This window comes from Carcharodon carcharias, chromosome 2 (genome assembly GCF_017639515.1).
Source record: "Carcharodon carcharias isolate sCarCar2 chromosome 2, sCarCar2.pri, whole genome shotgun sequence".
In the NCBI taxonomy this organism is placed as follows: Eukaryota; Metazoa; Chordata; class Chondrichthyes; order Lamniformes; family Lamnidae; genus Carcharodon; species Carcharodon carcharias.
In genome coordinates this window covers 239,149,168-239,171,522 of record NC_054468.1, presented here as the reverse complement: position 1 = coordinate 239,171,522, position 22,355 = coordinate 239,149,168, and the positions used below count along the sequence as shown (strand labels likewise).

At 46.1% G+C, this 22,355-nt stretch overlaps 1 pseudogene; it reads left to right on the top strand.

Moving 5' to 3' along the window:
• The window catches only part of LOC121292982, a 66,094-nt pseudogene that overhangs the window by 42,484 nt on the left and 1,255 nt on the right, over positions 1–22,355 (top strand).

Here is a 22,355-nt window from a genome sequence, read left to right as displayed (position 1 = left end):
TCCCTCTACACTGTCCCCATCAAACACTCCCAGGACAGGTACAGCACGGGGTTAGATACAGAGTAAAGCTCCCTCTACACTGTCCCCATCAAACACTCCCAGGACAGGTACAGCACATAGTTCGATACAGACTAAAGCTCCCTGTAAACTGTCCCCATCAAACACACCCTGGACAGGGACAGCACGTGATTAGATACAGAGTAAATCTCCCTCTACACTGTCCCCATCAAACACTCCTAGGACAGGTACAGCACGGGTTAGATAAAGCGTAAATCTCGCTCTACACTGTCCCCATCAAACACTTCCAGGACAGGTACAGCACGGGGTTAGATACAGAGTAAATCTCCCTCTACACTTCCCCATCAAACTCCCAGGACAGGTACAGCACGGGGTTAGATACAGAGTAAACTCCCTCTACACTGTCCCCATCAAACACTCCCAGGGCAGGTACAGCACGGGGTTAGATACAGAGTAAAGCTCCCTCTACACTGTCCCCATCAAACACTCCCAGGGCAGGTACAGCATCGGGTTAATACCGAGTACATCTCCATCTATTCTGTCCCGATCAAACACTCCCAGGACAGGTACAGCATGGAGTTAGATACAGAGTAAATCTCCCTCTACACTGTGCCTATAAAACACTCCCAGGACAGGTACAGCATGGGGTTAGATACAAAGTAAATCCCCCTCTACACTGTCCCCATCAAACACTCCCAGGACAGGTACAGCACGGGGTTAGATACAGAGTAAAGCTCCCTCTACACTGTCCCCATCAAACACTCCCAGGACAGGTACAGCACGGGGTTAGATACAGAGTAAATCTCACTCTACACTGTCCCCATCAAACACTCCCAGGACAGGTACAGCACGGGGTTAGATACAGAGTAAATCTCCCTCTACACTGTCCCCATCAAACACTCCCAGGACAGGTACAGCACGGGGTTAGATACAGAGTAAATCTCCTCTACACTGTCCCATCAAACACTCCCAGTACAGGTACAGCACGGGGTTAGATACAGAGTAAATCTCCCTCTACACTGTCCCATCAAACACTCCCAGGACAGGTACAGCACGGGGTTAGATACAGAGTAAAACTCCCTCTACACTGTCCCCATCAAACACTCCCAGGACAGGTACAGCACTGGGTTAGATGCAGAGTAAAGCTCCCTCTACACTGTCCCCATCAAACACTCCCAGGAAAGGTACAGCACGGGGTTAGATACTGAGTAAATCCCCTCTACACTGTCCCCATCAAACACTCCCAGGACAGGTACAGCACGGGGTTAGATACAGTGTAAAGTTCCCTCTACACTGTCCCCATCAAACACTCCCAGGACAGGTACAGCACAGGGTTAGATACAGAGTAAAACTCCCTCTACACTGTCCCCATCAAACACTCCCAGGGCAGGTACAGCACGGGGTTAGATACAGAGTAAATCTCCCTCTACACTGTCACCATCAAACACTCCCAGGAATGTACAGCACGGGGTTAGATACAGAGTAAATCTCCTCTACACTGTCCCCATCAAACACTCCCAGGACAGGTACAGCACGGGGTTAGATACAGAGTAAAGCTCCCTCTACACCGTCCCCATCAAAAACTCTCAGGACAGGTACAGCACGGGGTTAGATACAGAGTAAAGCTCACTCTACAGTGTCCCCATCAAACTCTCCCAGGACAGGTACAGCACGGGGTTAGATACAGAGTAAAACTCCCTCTACACTGTCCCCATCAAACACTCCCAGGACAGGTACAGCACGGGGTTAGATACAGAGTAAAACTCCCTCTACATTGTCCCCATCAAACACTCCAGGACAGGTACAGCACGGGGTTAGATACAGAGTAAAGCTCCCTCTACACTGTCCCATCAAACACTCCCAGGAATGTACAGCACGGGGTTAGATACTGAGTAAATCTCCCTCTACACTTCCCCATCAAACACTCCCAGGACAGGTACAGCACGGGGTTAGATACAGAGTAAAGTTCCCTCTACACTGTCCCATCAAACACTCCCAGGACAGGTACAGCACAGGGTTAGATACAGAGTAAAACTCCCTCTACACTGTCCCCATCAAACACTCCCAGGAATGTACAGCACGGGGTTAGATACAGAGTAAATCTCCCTCTACACTGTCCCCATCAAACACTCCCAGGACAGGTACAGCACGGGGTTAGATACAGAGTAAAGCTCCCTCTACACCGTCCCCATCAAAACTCTCAGGACAGGTACAGCACGGGGTTAGATACAGAGTAAAGCTCCCTCTACACTGTCCCCATCAAACACTCCCAGGACAGGTACAGCACGGGGTTAGATACAGAGTAAAGCTCCCTCTACACTGTCCCCATCAAACACTCCCAGGACAGGTACAGCACGGGGTTAGATACAGAGTAAATCTCCCTCTACACTGTCCCCATCAAACACTCCCAGGACAGGTACAGCATTTGGTTAGATACAGAGTAATGCTCCCTCTACACTGTCCCATCAAACACTCCCAGGACAGGTACAGCACGGGGTTAGATACAGAGTAATGCTCCCTCTACACTGTCCCATCAAACACTCCCAGGACAGGTACAGCACGGGGTTAGATACAGAGTAAATCTCCCTCTACACGGTCCCCATCAAACACTCCCAGACAGGTACAGCACGGGGTTAGATACAGAGTAAATGTCCCTCTACACTGTCCCCATCAAACACTCCCAGGACAGGTACAGCACGGGGTCAGATACAGAGTAAAGCTCACTCTACACTGTCCCCATCAAACACTCCCAGTACAGGTACAGCACGGGGTTAGATACAGAGTAAATCTCCCTCTACACTGTCCCCATCAAACACTCCCAGGACAGGTACAGCATGGGGTTAGATACAGAGTAAATCTCCCTCTACACTGTCCCCATCAAACACTCCCAGGACAGGTACAGCACGGGGTTAGATACAGAGTAAATCTCCCTCTACACTGTCCCCATCAAACACTCCCAGGACAGGTACAGCATGGGGTTAGATACAGAGTAAAACTCCCTCTACACTGTCCCCATCAAACACTCCCAGGACAGGTACAGCACGGGGTTAGATACAGAGTAAAGGTCCCTGTACACCGTCCACATCAAACACTCCCAGGACAGGTACAGCACGGGTTTAGATACAGAGTAAATCTCACTGTACACCATCCACATCAAAAACTCCCAGGGCAGGTACAGCACGGGGTTAGATACAGAGTAAATCTCCCTCTACACTGTACCCATCAAACACTCCCAGGACAGGTACAGCACGGGGTTAGATACAGAGTAAAGCTCCCTCTACACCGTCCCCATCAAACACTCCAAGGACAGGTACAGCACGGGTTAGATACAGAGTAAATCTCCCTCTACACTGTCCCCATCAAACACTCCCAGGACAGGTACAGCACGGGGTTAGATACAGAGTAAAGCTCCCTCTACACCGTCCCCATCAAACACTCCCAGGACAGGTACAGCACGGGGTTAGGTACAGAGTAAATCTCCCTCTACACTGTCCCCATCAAACACTCCCAGGACAGGTACAGCACGGGGTTAGATACAGAGTAAATCTCCCTCTACACTGTCCCCATCAAACACTCCCAGGGCAGGTACAGCACGGGGTTAGATACAGAGTAATGCTCCCTTTTCTTGGAGCGGATGCTGAGAGGAGACTTGAAAGAAATTTTCAAAATCATGATGGTCCTGGACAGAGCCGACAAGGAGAAACTGTTCCTGCTCGTAATTGGATCGAGACCCAGGGGGCACAGTTTTAAAGCGTTTTGCAAAAGAAGCACATATGATGTCGGGAACAGCTTTTTCACATAGAGTGTAGTTAGGGTCTGGAATGCATGGCCTGGAATTGTGGTGGAGGCAGGTTCAATTGAGGCATTCAAGACATCATTATTGATGATTATTTAAATAGAAACAACGCGCAGGGTTACGGGGAAAAGGCAGGAGAATGGCACTGGGTTAAAATGCTCAGAGAGCCGGTGCAGACAAGATGGGCTTGATTAGCCTCCTTCTATACCATAACAATTCTGTGATTCTGAGATATTGAGTCTGTGGCCAAGCGGCTACACTACTGAAGTTTTCAGAAGTTGGTTTACAATTTATGGATTACCAGAAATGTTGGTGTTAGATAATGATCCACAGTTTAAGCCGGAGGTTTTGACATATTTCAGTAAGACTGAAGCCAAACCCTGTCTAATACCCCACCATATCACTCAGCATCGACTGGTAATGCCTCTCTAATACCCCACCATATCACTCAGCATTGACTGGTAATGCCTCTCTAATAGCCCACAATATCACACAGCATCGACTGGTAATGCCTCTCTAATACCCCACCATATCACTCAGCATCGACTGGTAATGCCTCTCTAATACCCCACAATATCACTCAGCATCGACTGGTAATGCTTCTCTAATACCCCTCCATATCACTCAGCATCGACTGGTACCCTGGTACCTCTTGAATACCCCACCATATGACTCAGCATCGACTGGTAATGCCTCTCTAATACCCCACCATATCACTCAGCATCGACTGGTAATGCCTCTAATACCCCACCATATCACTCAGCATTTACTGGTAATGCCTCTAATGCCCCACCATATCACTCAGCATTTACTGGTAATGCCTCTAATACCCCAACATATCACTCAGCATCGACTGGTAATGCCTCTAATACCCCACAATATCACTCAGCATCGACTGGTATCTCTGGTACCTCTTGAATACCCCAACATATCACTCAGCATCGACTGGTAATGCCTCTTTAATACCCCACCATATCACTCAGCATCGACTGGTAATGCCTCTCTAATACCCCACCATATCACTCAGCATCGACTGGTAATGCCTCTCTAATACCCCACCATATCACTCAGCATCGACTGGTAATGCCTCTCTAATACCCCACCATATCACTCAGCATCGACTGGTAATGCCTCTCTAATACCCCACCATATCACTCAGCATCGACTGGTAATGCCTCTTTAATACCCCACCATATCACTCAGCATCGACTGGTAATGCCTCTCTAATACCCCACTATATCACTCAGCATCGACTGGTAATGCCTCTCTAATACCCCACCATATCACTCAGCATCGACTGGTAATGCCTCTCTAATACCCCACCATATCACTCAGCATCGACTGGTAATGCCTCTCTAATACCCTACCATATCACTCAGCATCGACTGGTAATGCCTCTCTAATACCCCACCATATCACTCAGCATCGACTGGTAATGCCTCTCTAATACCCCACCATATCACTCAGCATTGACTGGTAATGCCTCTCTAATACCCCACCATATCACTCAGCATCGACTGGTAATGCCTCTCTAATACCCCCCCATATCACTCAGCATCGACTGGTAATGCCTCTCTAATACCCCACCATATCACTCAGCATCGACTGGTAATGCCTCTCTAATACCCCACCATATCACTCAGCATCGACTGGTAATGCCTCTCTAATACCCCACCATATCACTCAGCATCGACTGGTAATGCCTCTCTAATACCCCACCATATCACTCAGCATCGACTGGTAATGCCTCTCTAATACCCCACCATATCACTCAGCATCGACTGGTAATGCCTCTCTAATACCCCACCATATCACTCAGCATTGACTGGTAATGCCTCTCTAATACCCCACCATATCACTCAGCATCGACTGGTAATGCCTCTCTAATACCCCCCCATATCACTCAGCATCGACTGGTAATGCCTCTCTAATACCCCACCATATCACTCAGCATCGACTGGTAATGCCTCTCTAATACCCCACCATATCACTCAGCATCGACTGGTAATGCCTCTCTAATACCCCACCATATCACTCAGCATCGACTGGTAATGCCTCTCTAATATCCCACCATATCACTCAGCATCGACTGGTAATGCCTCTCTAATACCCCACCATATCACTCAGCATCGACTGGTAATGCCTCTCTAATACCCCACCATATCACTCAGCATCGACTGGTAATGCCTCTCTAATACCCCACCATATCACGCAGCATCGACTGGTAATGCCTCTCTAATACCCCACCATATCACTCAGCATCGACTGGTAATGCCTCTTTAATACCCCACCATATCACTCAGCATCGACTGGTAATGCCTCTTTAATACCCCACCATATCACTCAGCATTGACTGGTAATGCCTCTCTAATACCCCACCATATCACTCAGCATTGACTGGTGATGCAGCAAGTGTACAGGTCAGAAGTGGGGATGTTTGCTGATGATTGCACGGTGTTCAGCACCATTCGTAACACCTCAGATACTGAAGCAGCCCATGTCCAAATGCAGCAAGACCTGGACAATATCCAGGCTTGGGCTGACAAGTGGCAAGTAACATTCGTGCCACACAAGTGTCAGGCAATGATCATCTCCAACAAGAGAGAATGCAGCCATCGCCCCTTGACATTCAATGGCATTACCATCACTGAATCCCCCACTTTCAACATCCTGGGGGTTACCATTGACCAGAAACTGAACTAGACTAGCCATTTAAATATTGTGGCTACAAGAGCAGATCAGAGGCTGGGAATCCTGTGGTGAGTAACTCAACTCCTGACTCCCCAAAACCTGTCCACCATCTACAAGGCACAAGTCAGGAGTGGTGATGGAATACTCTCCACTTGCCTGGATGAGTGCAGCTCCAACAACACTTATGCACATCAACACCACCAAGGACAAAGCAGCCCGCTTGATTGGCACCACATCCACAAACATTCACTCCCTCCAGCACTGACACACAGTAACAGCAGTGTGTACCCCCCCATGTACAAGACGCACTGCAGAAACTGGAAGTTCCCTTCCAAGTCACTCACCATCCTGACTTGGAAATATATCGGCCGTTCCTTCACTGTCGCTGGGTCAAAATCCTGGCACTCCCTCCCTAACAGCACTGTGGGTGTACCTACACCACATGGACTGCAGCGATTCAAGAAGGCAGCTTACCACCACCTTCTGAAGGGCAACTAGGGATGGGCAATAATTGTTGACCCAGCCAGTGAAGCCCACATCCCATCAATGATTAAAAGATTGTGAAGAAGTCTTTGCAAAAGTATTTGCTGGGTGACAAATAATTTCCATGTTTCCCTTGGCACAAGCGAAACAAATTTCTCTTCCCTTACAGAATAATCCTACAATCTACAACAAGTGTTACTGGAGTCAGATTTAATGAGGGATTTAGAAGTTATCATAGCAGTAATTTGTAGATCTATGTATGTATTTAAACTCATTCCTTCTATTAATAAAGGTTTGATTTAGATTTGTAGAGAAAGCCTATAAGGACTCGGTGATCTTATCACTGCTAATTCAATGCACACATTTCCAAACCTATACAAATTGCAAAACAAGTTGTAGCAGTGGTTTCAAGTTTCCCTTTGGGATTTGAGACACTCAGCATTTACCATCAGCTGTGCCATAACACTGCTCAGTCAACCCAACACTTGCCCTCTACCTTTCACTACTTCATCTCATAACATTAAGCATTTGGTCACACAGCCTAATATCTCATGTTTATGTTTGTTAACACTTCTGTGAAGCACCTTAGAATGTTTTACCACAGTAAAGGGCACTATATAAATGCAAGTTGTTGTTGGCTAAAATGTTTTCACTTTTCACCAGTTGCAATGGTGGCTACCCTTCCGGAGCCTGGGAATTCTGACTCAGATGGTCCTCGTTTCAGGAGGTCTTTACCAGTCACATATAGGTTAGTGACCCGGGTCAGTGTCTGGTTTAGCCTTGGGTGTGCTTGTGGTTACTCATGGGTCACGGTGAGGTAGGTGTGGGTCAGTGTCCTGGGGTCGATGTGGGTGTCAGTGTCTGGGGGTCGGTGTGGGTCAGTGTCTGGGGTCGTGTGGGGTCAGTGTCTGGGTCGGTTGGATCATGTCTTGGGTCGTGTGTGGGTCAGTGTCTGGGTCGGTGTGGGGTCAGTGTCCTGGGCTGTTCAGTGTGGGTCAGTGTCTGGTGACAGTGTGGGGTCAGTGTCTGGGGTCGGTGTGGGTCAGTTGTCTGGGGTCGGTGTGGGTCAGTGTCTGGTGTCAGTGTGGGTCAGTGTCTGGTGTCAGTGGTGGGTCAGTGTCTGGGGTCGGTGTGGGTCAGTGTCTGGGGTCGTGTGGGTCAGTGTCTGGTGTCATGTGGGTCAGTGTCTGGGGTCGGTGTGGGTCAGTGTCTGGGGTCGGTGTGGATCAGTGTCTGGGGTCGGTGTGGGTCAGTGTCTGGGGTCGGTGTGGGTCAGTGTCTGGGGTCGGTGTGGATCAGTGTCTGGGGTCGGTGTGGATCAGTGTCTGGGGTCGGTGTGGGTCAGTGTCTGGGGTCGGTGTGGGTCAGTGTCTGGGGTCGGTGTGGGTCAGTGTCTGGGGTCGGTGTGGGTCAGTGTCTGGGGTCGGTGTGAGTCAGTGTCTGGGGTCGGTGTGGGTCAGTGTCTGGGGTCGGTGTGGGTCAGTGTCTGGGGTCGGTGTGGGTCAGTGTCTGGGTCGGTGTGGGTCAGTGTCTGGGGTCGGTGTGGGTCAGTGTCTGGGCTCGGTGTGGGTCAGTGTCTGGGCTCGGTGTGGGTCAGTGTCTGGGGTCGGTGTGGGTCAGTGTCTGGGGTCGGTGTGGGTCAGTGTCTGGGGTCGGTGTGGGTCAGTGTCTGGGGTCGGTGTGGGTCAGTGTCTGGGGGTCGGTGTGGGTCAGTGTCTGGTGTCGGGTGTGGTCCAGTGTCTGGGGTCGGTGTGGGTCAGTGTCGGGGGTCGGTGTGGATCAGTGTTTGGGGATGGCGAGGTCGGTGTTTGAGGTTACGCAGGGTTAGTTTTGGGAATGAGCAGAGTTGGGTATTTTGGCAATGGGATCAGTGGGGTCAGGTACTCGTCAGTGTCTGAAGCTGAGAGGCAGGTCAGCATTTGGGGGTAGAGGAGGCGATCAGTATCTGGGGTCAAGTACATGTTAGTTATCTGCAGCCAGGTTTAGTATCTGAGCTGAGCATGGGTCATGGTCTGGAATCCGAGACGTGCAAGCTTTCAAATCTCCCAAGTCTTCACTGTTGGTCTTGCTTTGAGCACTCACCTCCTCCATAGGTTGTCGGCCATACTCAATTCCCCCATGTGAACACCATGTTAAGGATCTCGGCCACACTGCAGTGGAGAGGTTGAGACTCCCAGATGCTCCAAGCAATGTGAAGCCGGTTACACCCCAAAGTACCGCAGTGACAAACATTATGGTAAGTGGAGCCAGAAAGAGACAGGAACAGGCACAGAACGGGTCAGGTAGACCAGGACAAGTAGGCATTGTTAAACGAAATATTTGGTTGGCTCACATGGTTTGTACCAATGTGTGCATAGGGGTGTGTCTGTCCACCTGTGGGCTACTACGTTATTCATAGGGTGTGTCTGTCCTATCCGTGTGCTACTACATTAATCATAGGGGTGTCTGTCTATCCGTGGCTACTACATTAATCATAGGGGTGTCCTGTCTATCCGTGTGCTACGTACATTATTCATAGGGCTGCGCCTGTCTATCGTGTGCTACTACATTAATCATAGGGGTGTCTGTCTATCCGTGTGCTACTACATTAATCATAGGGGTGTCTGTTCTATCCGTGTGCTACTACATTAATCATAGGGGTGTCTGTCTATCCGTGGTGCTACTACATTAATCATAGGGGTGTCTGTCTATCCGTGTGCTACTACATTATTCATAGGGGTGTCTGTCTATCCGTGTGGCTACTACATTAATCATAGGGGTGTCTGTTATCCGTGTGCTACTACATTAATCATAGGGGTGTCTGTCTATCCGTGTGCTACTACATTAATCATAGGGTGTCTGTCTATCCGTGTGCTACTACGTTATTCATAGGGGTGTCTGTCTATCCGTGTGCTACTACATTAATCATAGGGGTGTCTGTCTATCCGTGTGCTACTACATTATTCATAGGGGTGTCTGTCTATCTGTGTGCTACTACATTAATCATTAGGGGTGTCCTGTCTATCCGTGTGCTACTACATTTAATCATAGGGGTGTCCTGTCTACTCCGTGTGCTACTACATTAATCATAGGGGTGTCTGTCTATCCGTGTGCTACTACATTAATCATAGGGGTGCCTGTCTATCCGTGTGCTACTACATTATTCATAGGGGTGTCTGTCTATCCGTGTGCTACTACATTAATCATAGGGGTGTCTGTCTATCCGTGTGCTACTACATTATTCATAGGGCTGCGTCTGTCTATCCGTGTGCTACTACATTAATCATAGGGGTGTCTGTCTATCCGTGTGCTACTACATTAATCATAGGGGTGTCTGTCTATCCGTGTGCTACTATATTAATCATAGGGGTGTCTGTCTATCCGTGTGCTACTACATTAATCATAGGGGTGTCTGTCTATCCGTGTGCTACTACATTAATCATAGGGGTGTCTGTCTATCCGTGTGCTACTACATTAATCATAGGGGTGTCTGTCTATCCGTGTGCTACTACATTATTCATAGGGGTGTCTGTCTATCCGTGTGCTACTACATTAATCATAGGGGTGTCTGTCTATCCGTGTGCTACTACATTAATCATAGGGGTGTCTGTCTATCCGTGTGCTACTACATTAAACATAGGGCTGTGCCTGTCTATCCGTGTGCTACTACATTAATCATAGGGGTGTCTGTCTATCCGTGTGCTACTACATTATTCATAGGGGTGTCTGTCTATCCGTGTGCTACTACATTAATCATAGGGGTGTCTGTCTATCCGTGTGCTACTACATTATTCATAGGGCTGCGCCTGTCTATCCGTGTGCTACTACATTAATCATAGGGGTGTCTGTCTATCCGTGTGCTACTACATTAATCATAGGGGTGTCTGTCTATCCGTGTGCTACTACATTAATCATAGGGGTGTCTGTCTATCCGTGTGCTACTACATTAATCATAGGGGTGTCTGTCTATCCGTGTGCTACTACATTATTCATAGGGGTGTCTGTCTATCCGTGTGCTACTACATTAATCATAGGGGTGTCTGTCTATCCGTGTGCTACTACATTAATCATAGGGGTGTCTGTCTATCCGTGTGCTACTACATTAATCATAGGGGTGTCTGTCTATCCGTGTGCTACTACGTTATTCATAGGGGTGTCTGTCTATCCGTGTGCTACTACATTAATCATAGGGGTGTCTGTCTATCCGTGTGCTACTACATTATTCATAGGGGTGTCTGTCTATCTGTGTGCTACTACATTAATCATAGGGGTGTCTGTCTATCCGTGTGCTACTACATTAATCATAGGGGTGTCTGTCTATCCGTGTGCTACTACATTAATCATAGGGGTGTCTGTCTATCCGTGTGCTACTACATTAATCATAGGGGTGCCTGTCTATCCGTGTGCTACTACATTATTCATAGGGGTGTCTGTCTATCCGTGTGCTACTACATTAATCATAGGGGTGTCTGTCTATCCGTGTGCTACTACATTATTCATAGGGCTGCGTCTGTCGATCCGTGTGCTACTACATTAATCATAGGGGTGTCTGTCTATCCGTGTGCTACTACATTAATCATAGGGGTGTCTGTCTATCCGTGTGCTACTATATTAATCATAGGGGTGTCTGTCTATCCGTGTGCTACTACATTAATCATAGGGGTGTCTGTCTATCCGTGTGCTACTACATTAATCATAGGGGTGTCTGTCTATCCGTGTGCTACTACATTAATCATAGGGGTGTCTGTCTATCCGTGTGCTACTACATTATTCATAGGGGTGTCTGTCTATCCGTGTGCTACTACATTAATCATAGGGGTGTCTCTCTATCCGTGTGCTACTACATTAATCATAGGGGTGTCTGTCTATCCGTGTGCTACTACATTAATCATAGGGGTGTCTGTCTATCCGTGTGCTACTACATTATTCATAGGGGTGTCTGTCTATCCGTGTGCTACTACATTATTCATAGGGCTGCGCCTGTCTATCCGTGTGCTACTAAATTATTCATAGGGCTGAGCCTGTCTATCCGTGTGCTACTACATTATTCATAGGGCTGCGCCTGTCTATCCATGTGCTACTACATTATTCATAGGGGTGTCTGTCTATCCGTGTGCTACTACATTATTCATAGGGGTGTCTGTCTATCCGTGTGCTACTACAATATTCATAGGGGTGTCTGTCTATCCGTGTGCTACTACATTATTCATAGGGGTGTCTGTCTATCCGTGTGCTACTACATTATTCATAGGGGTGTCTGTCTATCCGTGTGCTACTACATTATTCATAGGGCTGCGTCTTTCTATCCGTGTGCTACTACATTATTCATAGGGTGCATCTGTCTATCCGTGGGCTACTACATTATTCATAGGGGTGTCTGTCCATCCGTGTGCTACTACATTATTCATAGGGGTCTCTGTCTATCCGTGTGCTACTACATTATTCATAGGGCTGCGTCTTTCTATCCGTGTGCTACTACATTATTCATAGGGGTGCATCTGTCTATCCGTGTGCTACTACATTATTCATAGGGGTGTCTGTCCATCCGTGCGCTACTACATTATTCATAGGGGTGTCTGTCCATCCGTGTGCTACTACATTATTCATAGGGGTGTCTGTCTATCCGTGTGCTACTACATTATTCATAGGGGTGTCTGTCTATCCGTGTGCTACTACATTATTCATAGGGGTGTCTGTCTATCCGTGTGCTACTACATTATTCATAGGGCTGCGCCTGTCTATCCGTGTGCTACTACATTATTCATAGGGGTGTCTGTCCATCCGTGTGCTACTACATTATTCATAGGGGTGTCTGTCCATCCGTGTGCTACTACATTATTCATAGGGGTGTGTGTCTATCCGTGTACTACTACATTATTCATAGGGGTGTCTGTCTATCCGTGTGCTACTACATTATTCATAGGGGTGTATGTCCATCCGTGTGCTATTACATTATTCATAGGGGTGTCTGTCTATCCGTGTGCTACTACATTATTCATAGGGATGTCTGTCTATCCGTGTGCTACTACATTATTCAGAAGGGTGTCTGTCTATCCGTGTGCTACTACATTATTCATAGGGGTGTCTGTCTATCCGTGTGCTACTACATTATTCATAGGGGTGTCTGTCTATCCGTGTGCTACTACATTATTCATAGGGGTGTCTGTCTATCCGTGTGCTACTACATTAATCATAGGGGTGTCTGTCTATCCGTGTGCTACTACATTAATCATAGGGGTGTCTGTCTATCCGTGTGCTGCTACATTATTCATAGGGGTGTCTGTCTATCCGTGTGCTACTACATTAATCATAGGGGTGTCTGTCTATCCGTGTGCTACTACATTAATCATAGGGGTGTCTGTCTATCCGTGTGCTACTACATTATTCATAGGGGTGTCTGTCTATCCGTGTGCTACTACATTAATCATAGGGGTGTCTATCCGTGTGCTACTACATTAATCATAGGGGTGTCTATCCGTGTGCTACTACATTAATCATAGGGGTGTCTATCCGTGTGCTACTACATTATTCATAGGGGTGTCTGTCTATCCGTTTGCTACTACATTAATCATAGGGGTGTCTGTCTATCCGTGTGCTACTACATTAATCATAGGGGTGTCTATCCGTGTGCTACTACATTATTCATAGGGGTGTCTGTCTATCCGTGTGCTACTACATTAATCATAGGGGTGTCTGTCTATCCGTGTGCTACTACATTAATCATAGGGGTGTCTATCCGTGTGCTACTACATTAATCATAGGGGTGTCTATCCATGTGCTACTACATTAATCATAGGGGTGTCTATCCGTGTGCTACTACATTAATCATAGGGGTGTCTATCCGTGTGCTACTACATTAATCATAGGGGTGTCTATCCGTGTGCTACTACATTAATCATAGGGGTGTCTATCCGTGTGCTACTACATTAATCATAGGGGTGTCTATCCGTGTGCTACTACATTAATCATAGAAGTGTCTATCCGTGTGCTACTACATTAATCATAGGGGTGACTATCCGTGTGCTACTACATTAATCATAGGGGTGTCTATCCGTGTGCTACTACATTATTCATAGGGGTGTCTGTCTATCCGTGTGCTACTACATTAATCATAGGGGTGTCTATCCGTGTGCTACTACATTAATCATAGGGGTGTCTATCCGTGTGCTACTACATTAATCATAGGGGTGTCTATCCGTGTGCTACTACATTAATCATAGGGGTGTCTATCCGTGTGCTACTACATTAATCATAGGGGTGTCTGTCTATCCGTGTGCTACTACATTATTCATAGGGGTGTCTGTCTATCCGTGTGCTACTACATTAATCATAGGGGTGTCTGTCTATCCGTGTGCTACTACATTATTCATAGGGGTGTCTGTCTAGTCCGTGCTACTACATTATTCATAGGGGTGTCTGTCTATCCGTGTGCTACTACATTAATCATAGGGGTGTCTGATCCGTGTGCTACTACATGAATCATAGGGGTGCTATCCGTGTGCTACTACAGTTAATCATAGGGGTGTCTATCCGTGTGCTACTACATTATTCATAGGGGGTCTGTCTATCCGTGTGCTACGACAATTAATCATAGGGGTGTCTGTCTATCCGTGTGCTACTACATGAATCATAGGGGGTCTGTCTATCCGTGTGCTACTACATTAATCATAGGGGTGTCTGTCCTATCCGTGTGCTACTACATTAATCATAGGGCTGTGCCTGTCTATCCGTGTGCTAAAACATTAATCATAGGGCTGTGACTGTCTATCCGTGTGCTACTACATTAATCATATGGGTGTCTATCAGTGTGCTACTACATTAATCATAGGGGTGTCTGTCTATCCGTGTGCTACTACATTAATCATAGGTGTCTATCCGTGTGCTACGACATTAATCATAGGGTGTCTATCCGTGTGCTACTACATTAATCATAGGGGGGGTTGTCTGTCTATCCGTGTGCTACTACATTAATCATAGGGGTGTCTGTCTATCCGTGTGCTACTACATTATTCATAGGGGTGTCTGTTCTATCCGTGTGCTACTACATAATCATAGGGGTGTCTGTCTATCCGTGGTCTACTACATTAATCATAGGGGTGTCGGTCTATCCGTGTGCTACTACATTATTCATAGGGGTGTCTGTCTATACGTGTGCTACTACATTATCATAGGGGTGTATGTCTATCCGTGTGCTACTACATTAATCATAGGGGTGTCTATCCGTGTGCTACTACATTAATCATAGGGGTGTCTATCCGTGTGCGACTACATTAATCAGGGTAGGGGTTGTCTGTCTATCCGTGTGCTACTACATTAATCATAGGAGTGTCTACCGTGTGCTACTACATTATTCATAGGGGTGTCTGTCTTCCGTGTGCTGACTACATTAATCATAGGGGTTGTCTGTCTATCCGTGTGCTGACTACATTAATCATAGGGGTGTCTATCCGTGTGCTACTACATTAATCAGTAGGGGTGTCTATCCATGTGCTACTACATTAATCATAGGGGTGTCTATCCGTGTGCTACTACATTAATCATAGGGGTGTCTATCCGTGTGCTACTACATTAATCATAGGGGTGTCTATCCGTGTGCTACTACATTAATCATAGGGGTGGTCTATCCGTGTGCTACTACATTAATCATAGGGGTGTCTATCCGTGGTGCTACTACATTAAGTCATAGGGGTGTCTATCCGTGTGCTAACTACATTAATCATAGGGGTGGTCTATCCGTGTGCTACTACATTATCATAGGGGTTGTCTATCCGTGTGCTACTACATTAATCATAGGGGTGTCTATCACGTGTGCTACTACATTAATCATAGGGGTGTCTATCCGTGTGCTACTACATTAATCATAGGGGTGTCTATCCCGTGTGCTACTACATTAATCATAGGGGTGTCTATCCGTGTGCTACTACATTAATCATAGGGGTTGTCTATCCGTGTGCTACTACATTAATCATAGGGGTGTCTATCCGTGTGCTACTACATTAATCATAGGGGTGTCTATCCGTGTGCTACTACATTAATCATAGGGTGTCTATCCGTGTGCTACTACATTAATCATAGAAGTGTCTATCCGTGTGCTACTACATTAATCATAGGGGTTGACTATCCGGTGCTACTACATTAATCATAGGGTGTCTATCCGTGTGGCTACTACATTATTCATAGGGGGTGTCTGTCTATCCGTGTGCTACTACATTAATCATAGGGGTGTCTATCCGTGTGCTACTACATTAATCATAGGGGTGGTCTATCCGTGTGCTACTACAATAATCATAGGGGTGTCTATCCGTGTCTACTACATTAATCATAGGGGTGGTCTATCCGTGTGCTACTACATTAATCATAGGGTGTCTGGTCTATCCGTGTGCTACTACATATTCATAGGGTGTCTGTCTATCCGGGTGCTACTACATTAATCATAGGGGTGTCTGTCTATCCGTGTGCTACTACATTATTCATAGGGGTGTCTGTCTATCCGTGTGCTACTATACATTATTCATAGGGGTGTCTGTCTATCCGTGTGCTACTACATTAATCATAGGGGTGTCTATCCGTGTCCTACTACATTAATCATAGGGGTGTCTATCCGTGTGCTACTACATTAATCATAGGGGTGTCTACCGTGTGCTACTACATTATTCATAGGGGTGTCTGTCTATCCGTGTGCTACTACATTAATCATAGGGGTGTCCTGTCTATCCGTGTGCTACTACATTAATCATAGGGGTGTCTGTCTATCCGTGTGCTACTACATTAATCATAGGGGTGTCTGTCTATCCGTGTGCTACTACATTATTCATAGGGCTGTGCCTGTCTATCCGTGTGCTAAAACATTAATCATAGGGCTGTGCCTGTCTATCCGTGTGCTACTACATTAATCATAGGGGTGTCTATCCGTGTGCTACTACATTAATCATAGGGGTGTCTGTCTATCCGTGTGCTACTACATTAATCATAGGGGTGTCTATCCGTGTGCTACTACATTAATCATAGGGGTGTCTATCCGTGTGCTACTACATTAATCATAGGGTGTCTGTCTATCCGTGTGCTACTACATTAATCATAGGGGTGTCTGTCTATCCGTGTGCTACTACATTATTCATAGGGGTGTCTGTCTATCCGTGTGCTACTACATTAATCATAGGGGTGTCTGTCTATCCGTGTGCTACTACATTAATCATAGGGGTGTCTGTCTATCCGTGTGCTACTACATTATTCATAGGGGTGTCTGTCTATCCGTGTGCTACTACATTAATCATAGGGGTGTATGTCTATCCGTGTGCTACTACATTAATCATAGGGGTGTCTATCCGTGTGCTACTACATTAATCATAGGGGTGTCTATCCGTGTGCTACTACATTAATCATAGGGGGTGTCTGTCTATCCGTGTGCTTAGCTACATTAAGTCATAGGAGTGTCTATCCGTGTGCTACTACATTATTCATAGGGGTGTCTGTCTATCCGTGTGCTACTACATTAATCATAGGGGTGTCTGTCTATCCGTGTGCTACTACATTAATCATAGGGGTGTCTATCCGTGTGCTACTACATTAATCATAGGGGTGTCTATCCATGTGCTACTACATTAATCATAGGGGTGTCTATCCGTGTGCTACTACATTAATCATAGGGGTGTCTATCCGTGTGCTACTACATTAATCATAGGGGTGTCTATCCGTGTGCTACTACATTAATCATAGGGGTGTCTATCCGTGTGCTACTACATTAATCATAGGGGTGTCTATCCGTGTGCTACTACATTAATCATAGGGGTGTCTATCCGTGTTGCTACTACATTAATCATAGGGGTGTCTATCCGTGTGCTACTACATTAATCATAGGGGTGTCTGTCTATCCGTGTGCTACTACATTAATCATAGGGGTGTCTGTCTATCCGTGTGCTACTACATTAATCATAGGGGTGTCTGTCTATCCGTGTGCTACTACATTAATCATAGGGGTGTCTATCCGTGTGCTACTACATTAATCATAGGGTGTCTGTCTATCCGTGTGCTACTACATTAATCATAGGGGTGTCTATCCGTGTGCTACTACATTAATCATAGGGGTGTCTGTCTATCCGTGTGCTACTACATTAATCATAGGGGTGTCTGTCTATCCGTGTGCTACTACATTATTCATAGGGGTGTCTGTCTATCCGTGTGCTACTACATTAATCATAGGGGTGTCTGTCTATCCGTGTGCTACTACATTATTCATAGGGGTGTCTGTCTATCCGTGTGCTACTACATTATTCATAGGGGTGTCTGTCTATCCGTGTGCTACTACATTAATCATAGGGGTGTCTATCCGTGTGCTACTACATTAATCATAGGGGTGTCTATCCGTGTGCTACTACATTAATCATAGGGTGTCTATCCGTGTGCTACTACATTATTCATAGGGGTGTCTGTCTATCCGTGTGCTACTACATTAATCATAGGGGTGTCTGTCTATCCGTGTGCTACTACATTAATCATAGGGGTGTCTGTCTATCCGTGTGCTACTACATTAATCATAGCGGTGTCTGTCTATCCGTGTGCTACTACATTAATCATAGGGGTGTCTATCCGTGTGCTACTACATTAATCATAGGGGTGTCTGTCTATCCGTGTGCTACTACATTAATCATAGGGTGTCTATCCGTGTGCTACTACATTAATCATAGGGGTGTCTATCCGTGTGCTACTACATTAATCATAGGGGTGTCTGTCTATCCGTGTGCTACTACATTAATCATAGGGGTGCCTGTCTATCCGTGTGCTACTACATTAATCATAGGGGTGTGTCTATCCGTGTGCTACTACATTAATCATAGGGGTGTCTGTCTATCCGTGTGCTACTACATTAATCATACGGGTGTCTATCCGTGTGCTACTACATTATTCATAGGGTGTCTGTCTATCCGTGTGCTACTACATTAATCATAGGGTGTCGTCTATCCGTGTGCTACTACATTAATCATAGGGTGTCTATCCGGTGCTACTACATTAATCATAGGGGTGTCTATCCGTGTGCTACTACATTAATCATAGGGGTGTCTATCCGTGTGCTACTACATTAATCATAGGGGTCTGTCTATCCGTGTGCTACTACATTATTCATAGGGGTGTCTATCCGTGTGCTACTACATTAATCATAGGGGTGTCTATCCGTGTGCTACTACATTAATCATAGGGGTGTCTATCCGTGTGCTACTACAGTATCATAGGGGTGTCTATCCGTGTGCTACTACATTAATCATAGGGGTGTCTGTCTATCCGTGTGCTACTACATTAATCATAGGGGTGTCTGTCTATCCGTGTGCTACTACATTAATCATAGGGGTGTCTGTCTATCCGTGTGCTACTACATTATTCATAGGGGTGTCTGTCTATCCGTGTGCTACTACATTAATCATAGGGGTGTCTATCCGTGTGCTACTACATTAATCATAGGGGTGTCTATCCGTGTGCTACTACATTAATCATAGGGGTGTCTGTCTATCCGTGTGCTACTACATTAATCATAGGGAGTGTCTATCCGTGTGCTACTACATTATTCATAGGGGTGTCTGTCTATCCGTGTGCTACTACATTAATCATAGGGGTGTCTGTCTATCCGTGTGCTACTACATTAATCATAGGGTGTCTATCCGTGTGCTACTACATTAATCATAGGGGTTGTCTATCCATGTGCTACTACATTAATCATAGGGGTGTCTATCCGTGTGCTACTACATTAATCATAGGGGTGTCTATCCGTGTGCTACTACATTAATCATAGGGGTGTCTATCCGTGTGCTACTACATTAATCATAGGGGTGTCTATCCGTGGTGCTACACATTAATCATAGGGGTGTCTATCCGTGTGCTACTACATTAATCATAGGGGTGTCTATCCGTGTGCTACTACATTAATCATAGGGGTGTCTATCCGTGTGCTACTACATTAATCATAGGGGTGTCTATCCTGTGCTACTACATTAATCATAGGGGTGTCTATCCGTGTGCTACTACATTATTCATAGGGGTGTCTGTCTATCCGTGTGCTACTACATTAATCATAGGGGTGTCTATCCGTGTGCTACTACATTAATCATAGGGGTGTCTATCCGTGTGCTACTACATTAATCATAGGGGTGTCTATCCGTGTGCTACTACATTATTCATAGGGGTGTCTGTCTATCCGTGTGCTACTACATAATCATAGGGGTGTCTGTCTATCCGTGTGCTACTACATTATTCATAGGGGTGTCTGTCTATCCGTGTGCTACTACATTAATCATAGGGGTGTCTGTCTATCCGTGTGCTACTACATTATTCATAGGGGTGTCTGTCTATCCGTGTGCTACTACATTATTCATAGGGGTGTCTGTCTATCCGTGTGCTACTACATTAATCATAGGGTGTCTATCCGTGTGCTACCTACATTAATCATAGGGGTGTCTATCCGTGTGCTACTACATTAATCATAGGGGGTGTCTATCCGTGTGCTACTACATTATTCATAGGGGGTGTCTGTCTATCCGTGTGCTACTACATTAATCATAGGGGTGTCTGTCTATCCGTGTGCTACTACATTAATCATAGGGGTGTCTGTCTATCCGTGTGCTACTACATTAATCATAGCGGTGTCTGTCTATCCTGTGCTACTACATTAATCATAGGGGTGTCTATCCGGTGGCTACTACATTAATCATAGGGGTGTCTGTCTATCCGTGTGCTACTACATTAATCATAGGGTGTCTATCCGTGTGCTACTACATTAATCATAGGGGTGTCTATCCGTGTGCTACTACATTAATCATAGGGGTGTCTGTCTATCCGTGTGCTACTACATTAATCATAGGGGTGCCTGTCTATCCGTGTGCTACTACATTAATCATAGGGGTGTCTGTCTATCCGTGTGCTACTACATTAATCATAGGGGTGTCTGTCTATCCGTGTGCTACTACATTAATCATACGGGTGTCTATCCGTGTGCTACTACATTATTCATAGGGGTGTCTGTCTATCCGTGTGCTACTACATTAATCATAGGGGTGTCTATCCGTGTGCTACTACATTAATCATAGGGGTGTCTATCCGTGTGCTACTACATTAATCATAGGGGTGTCTATCCGTGTGCTACTACATTAATCATAGGGGTGTCTATCCGTGTGCTACTACATTGATCATAGGGGTGTCTATCCGTGTGCTACTACATTAATCATAGGGGTGTCTATCCGTGTGCTACTACATTAATCATAGGGGTGTCTATCCGTGTGCTACTACATTAATCATAGGGGTGTCTATCCGTGTGCTACTACATTAATCATAGGGGTGTCTGTCTATCCGTGTGCTACTACATTAATCATAGGGTGTCTGTCTATCCGTGTGCTACTACATTAATCATAGGGTGTCTGTCTATCCGTGTGCTACTACATTATTCATAGGGGTGTCTGTCTATCCGTGTGCTACTACATTAATCATAGGGGTGTCTATCCGTGTGCTACTACATTAATCATAGGGGTGTCTATCCGTGTGCTACTACATTAATCATAGGGGTGTCTATCCGTGTGCTACTACATTAATCATAGGGGTGTCTATCCGTGTGCTACTACATTAATCATAGGGGTGTCTATCCGTGTGCTACTACATTAATCAGAGGGTGTCTGTCTATCCGTGTGCTACTACATTAATCATAGGGGTGCCTGTCCATCCGTGTGCTACTACATTAATCATAGGGGTGTCTATCCGTGTGCTACTACATTAATCATAGGGGTGCCTGTCCATCCGTGTGCTACTACATTAATCATAGGGGTGTCTATCCGTGTGCTACTACATTAATCATAGGGGTGTCTATCCGTGTGCTACTACATTAATCATAGGGGTGTCTATCCGTGTGCTACTACATTAATCATAGGGGTGTCTATCCGTGTGCTACTACATTAATCATAGGGGTGTCTATCCGTGTGCTACTACATTAATCATAGGGGTGTCTATCCGTGTGCTACTACATTAATCATAGGGTGTCTATCCGTGTGCTACTACATTAATCATAGGGGTGTCTATCCGTGTGCTACTACATTAATCATAGGGTGTCTATCCGGTGCTACTACATTAATCATAGGGGTGTCTGTCTATCCGTGTGCTACTACATTATTCATAGGGGTGTCTGTCTATCCGTGTGCTACTACATTATTCATAGGGGTGTCTGTCTATCCGTGTGCTACTACATTAATCATAGGGTTGTCTGTCTATCCGTGTGCTACTACATTATTCATAGGGCTGCGTCTTTCTATCCGTGTGCTACTACATTATTCATAGGGGTGTCTGTCTATCCGTGTGCTACTACATTATTCATAGGTGTGCCTGTCTATCCGTGTGCTACTACATTATTCATAGGGCT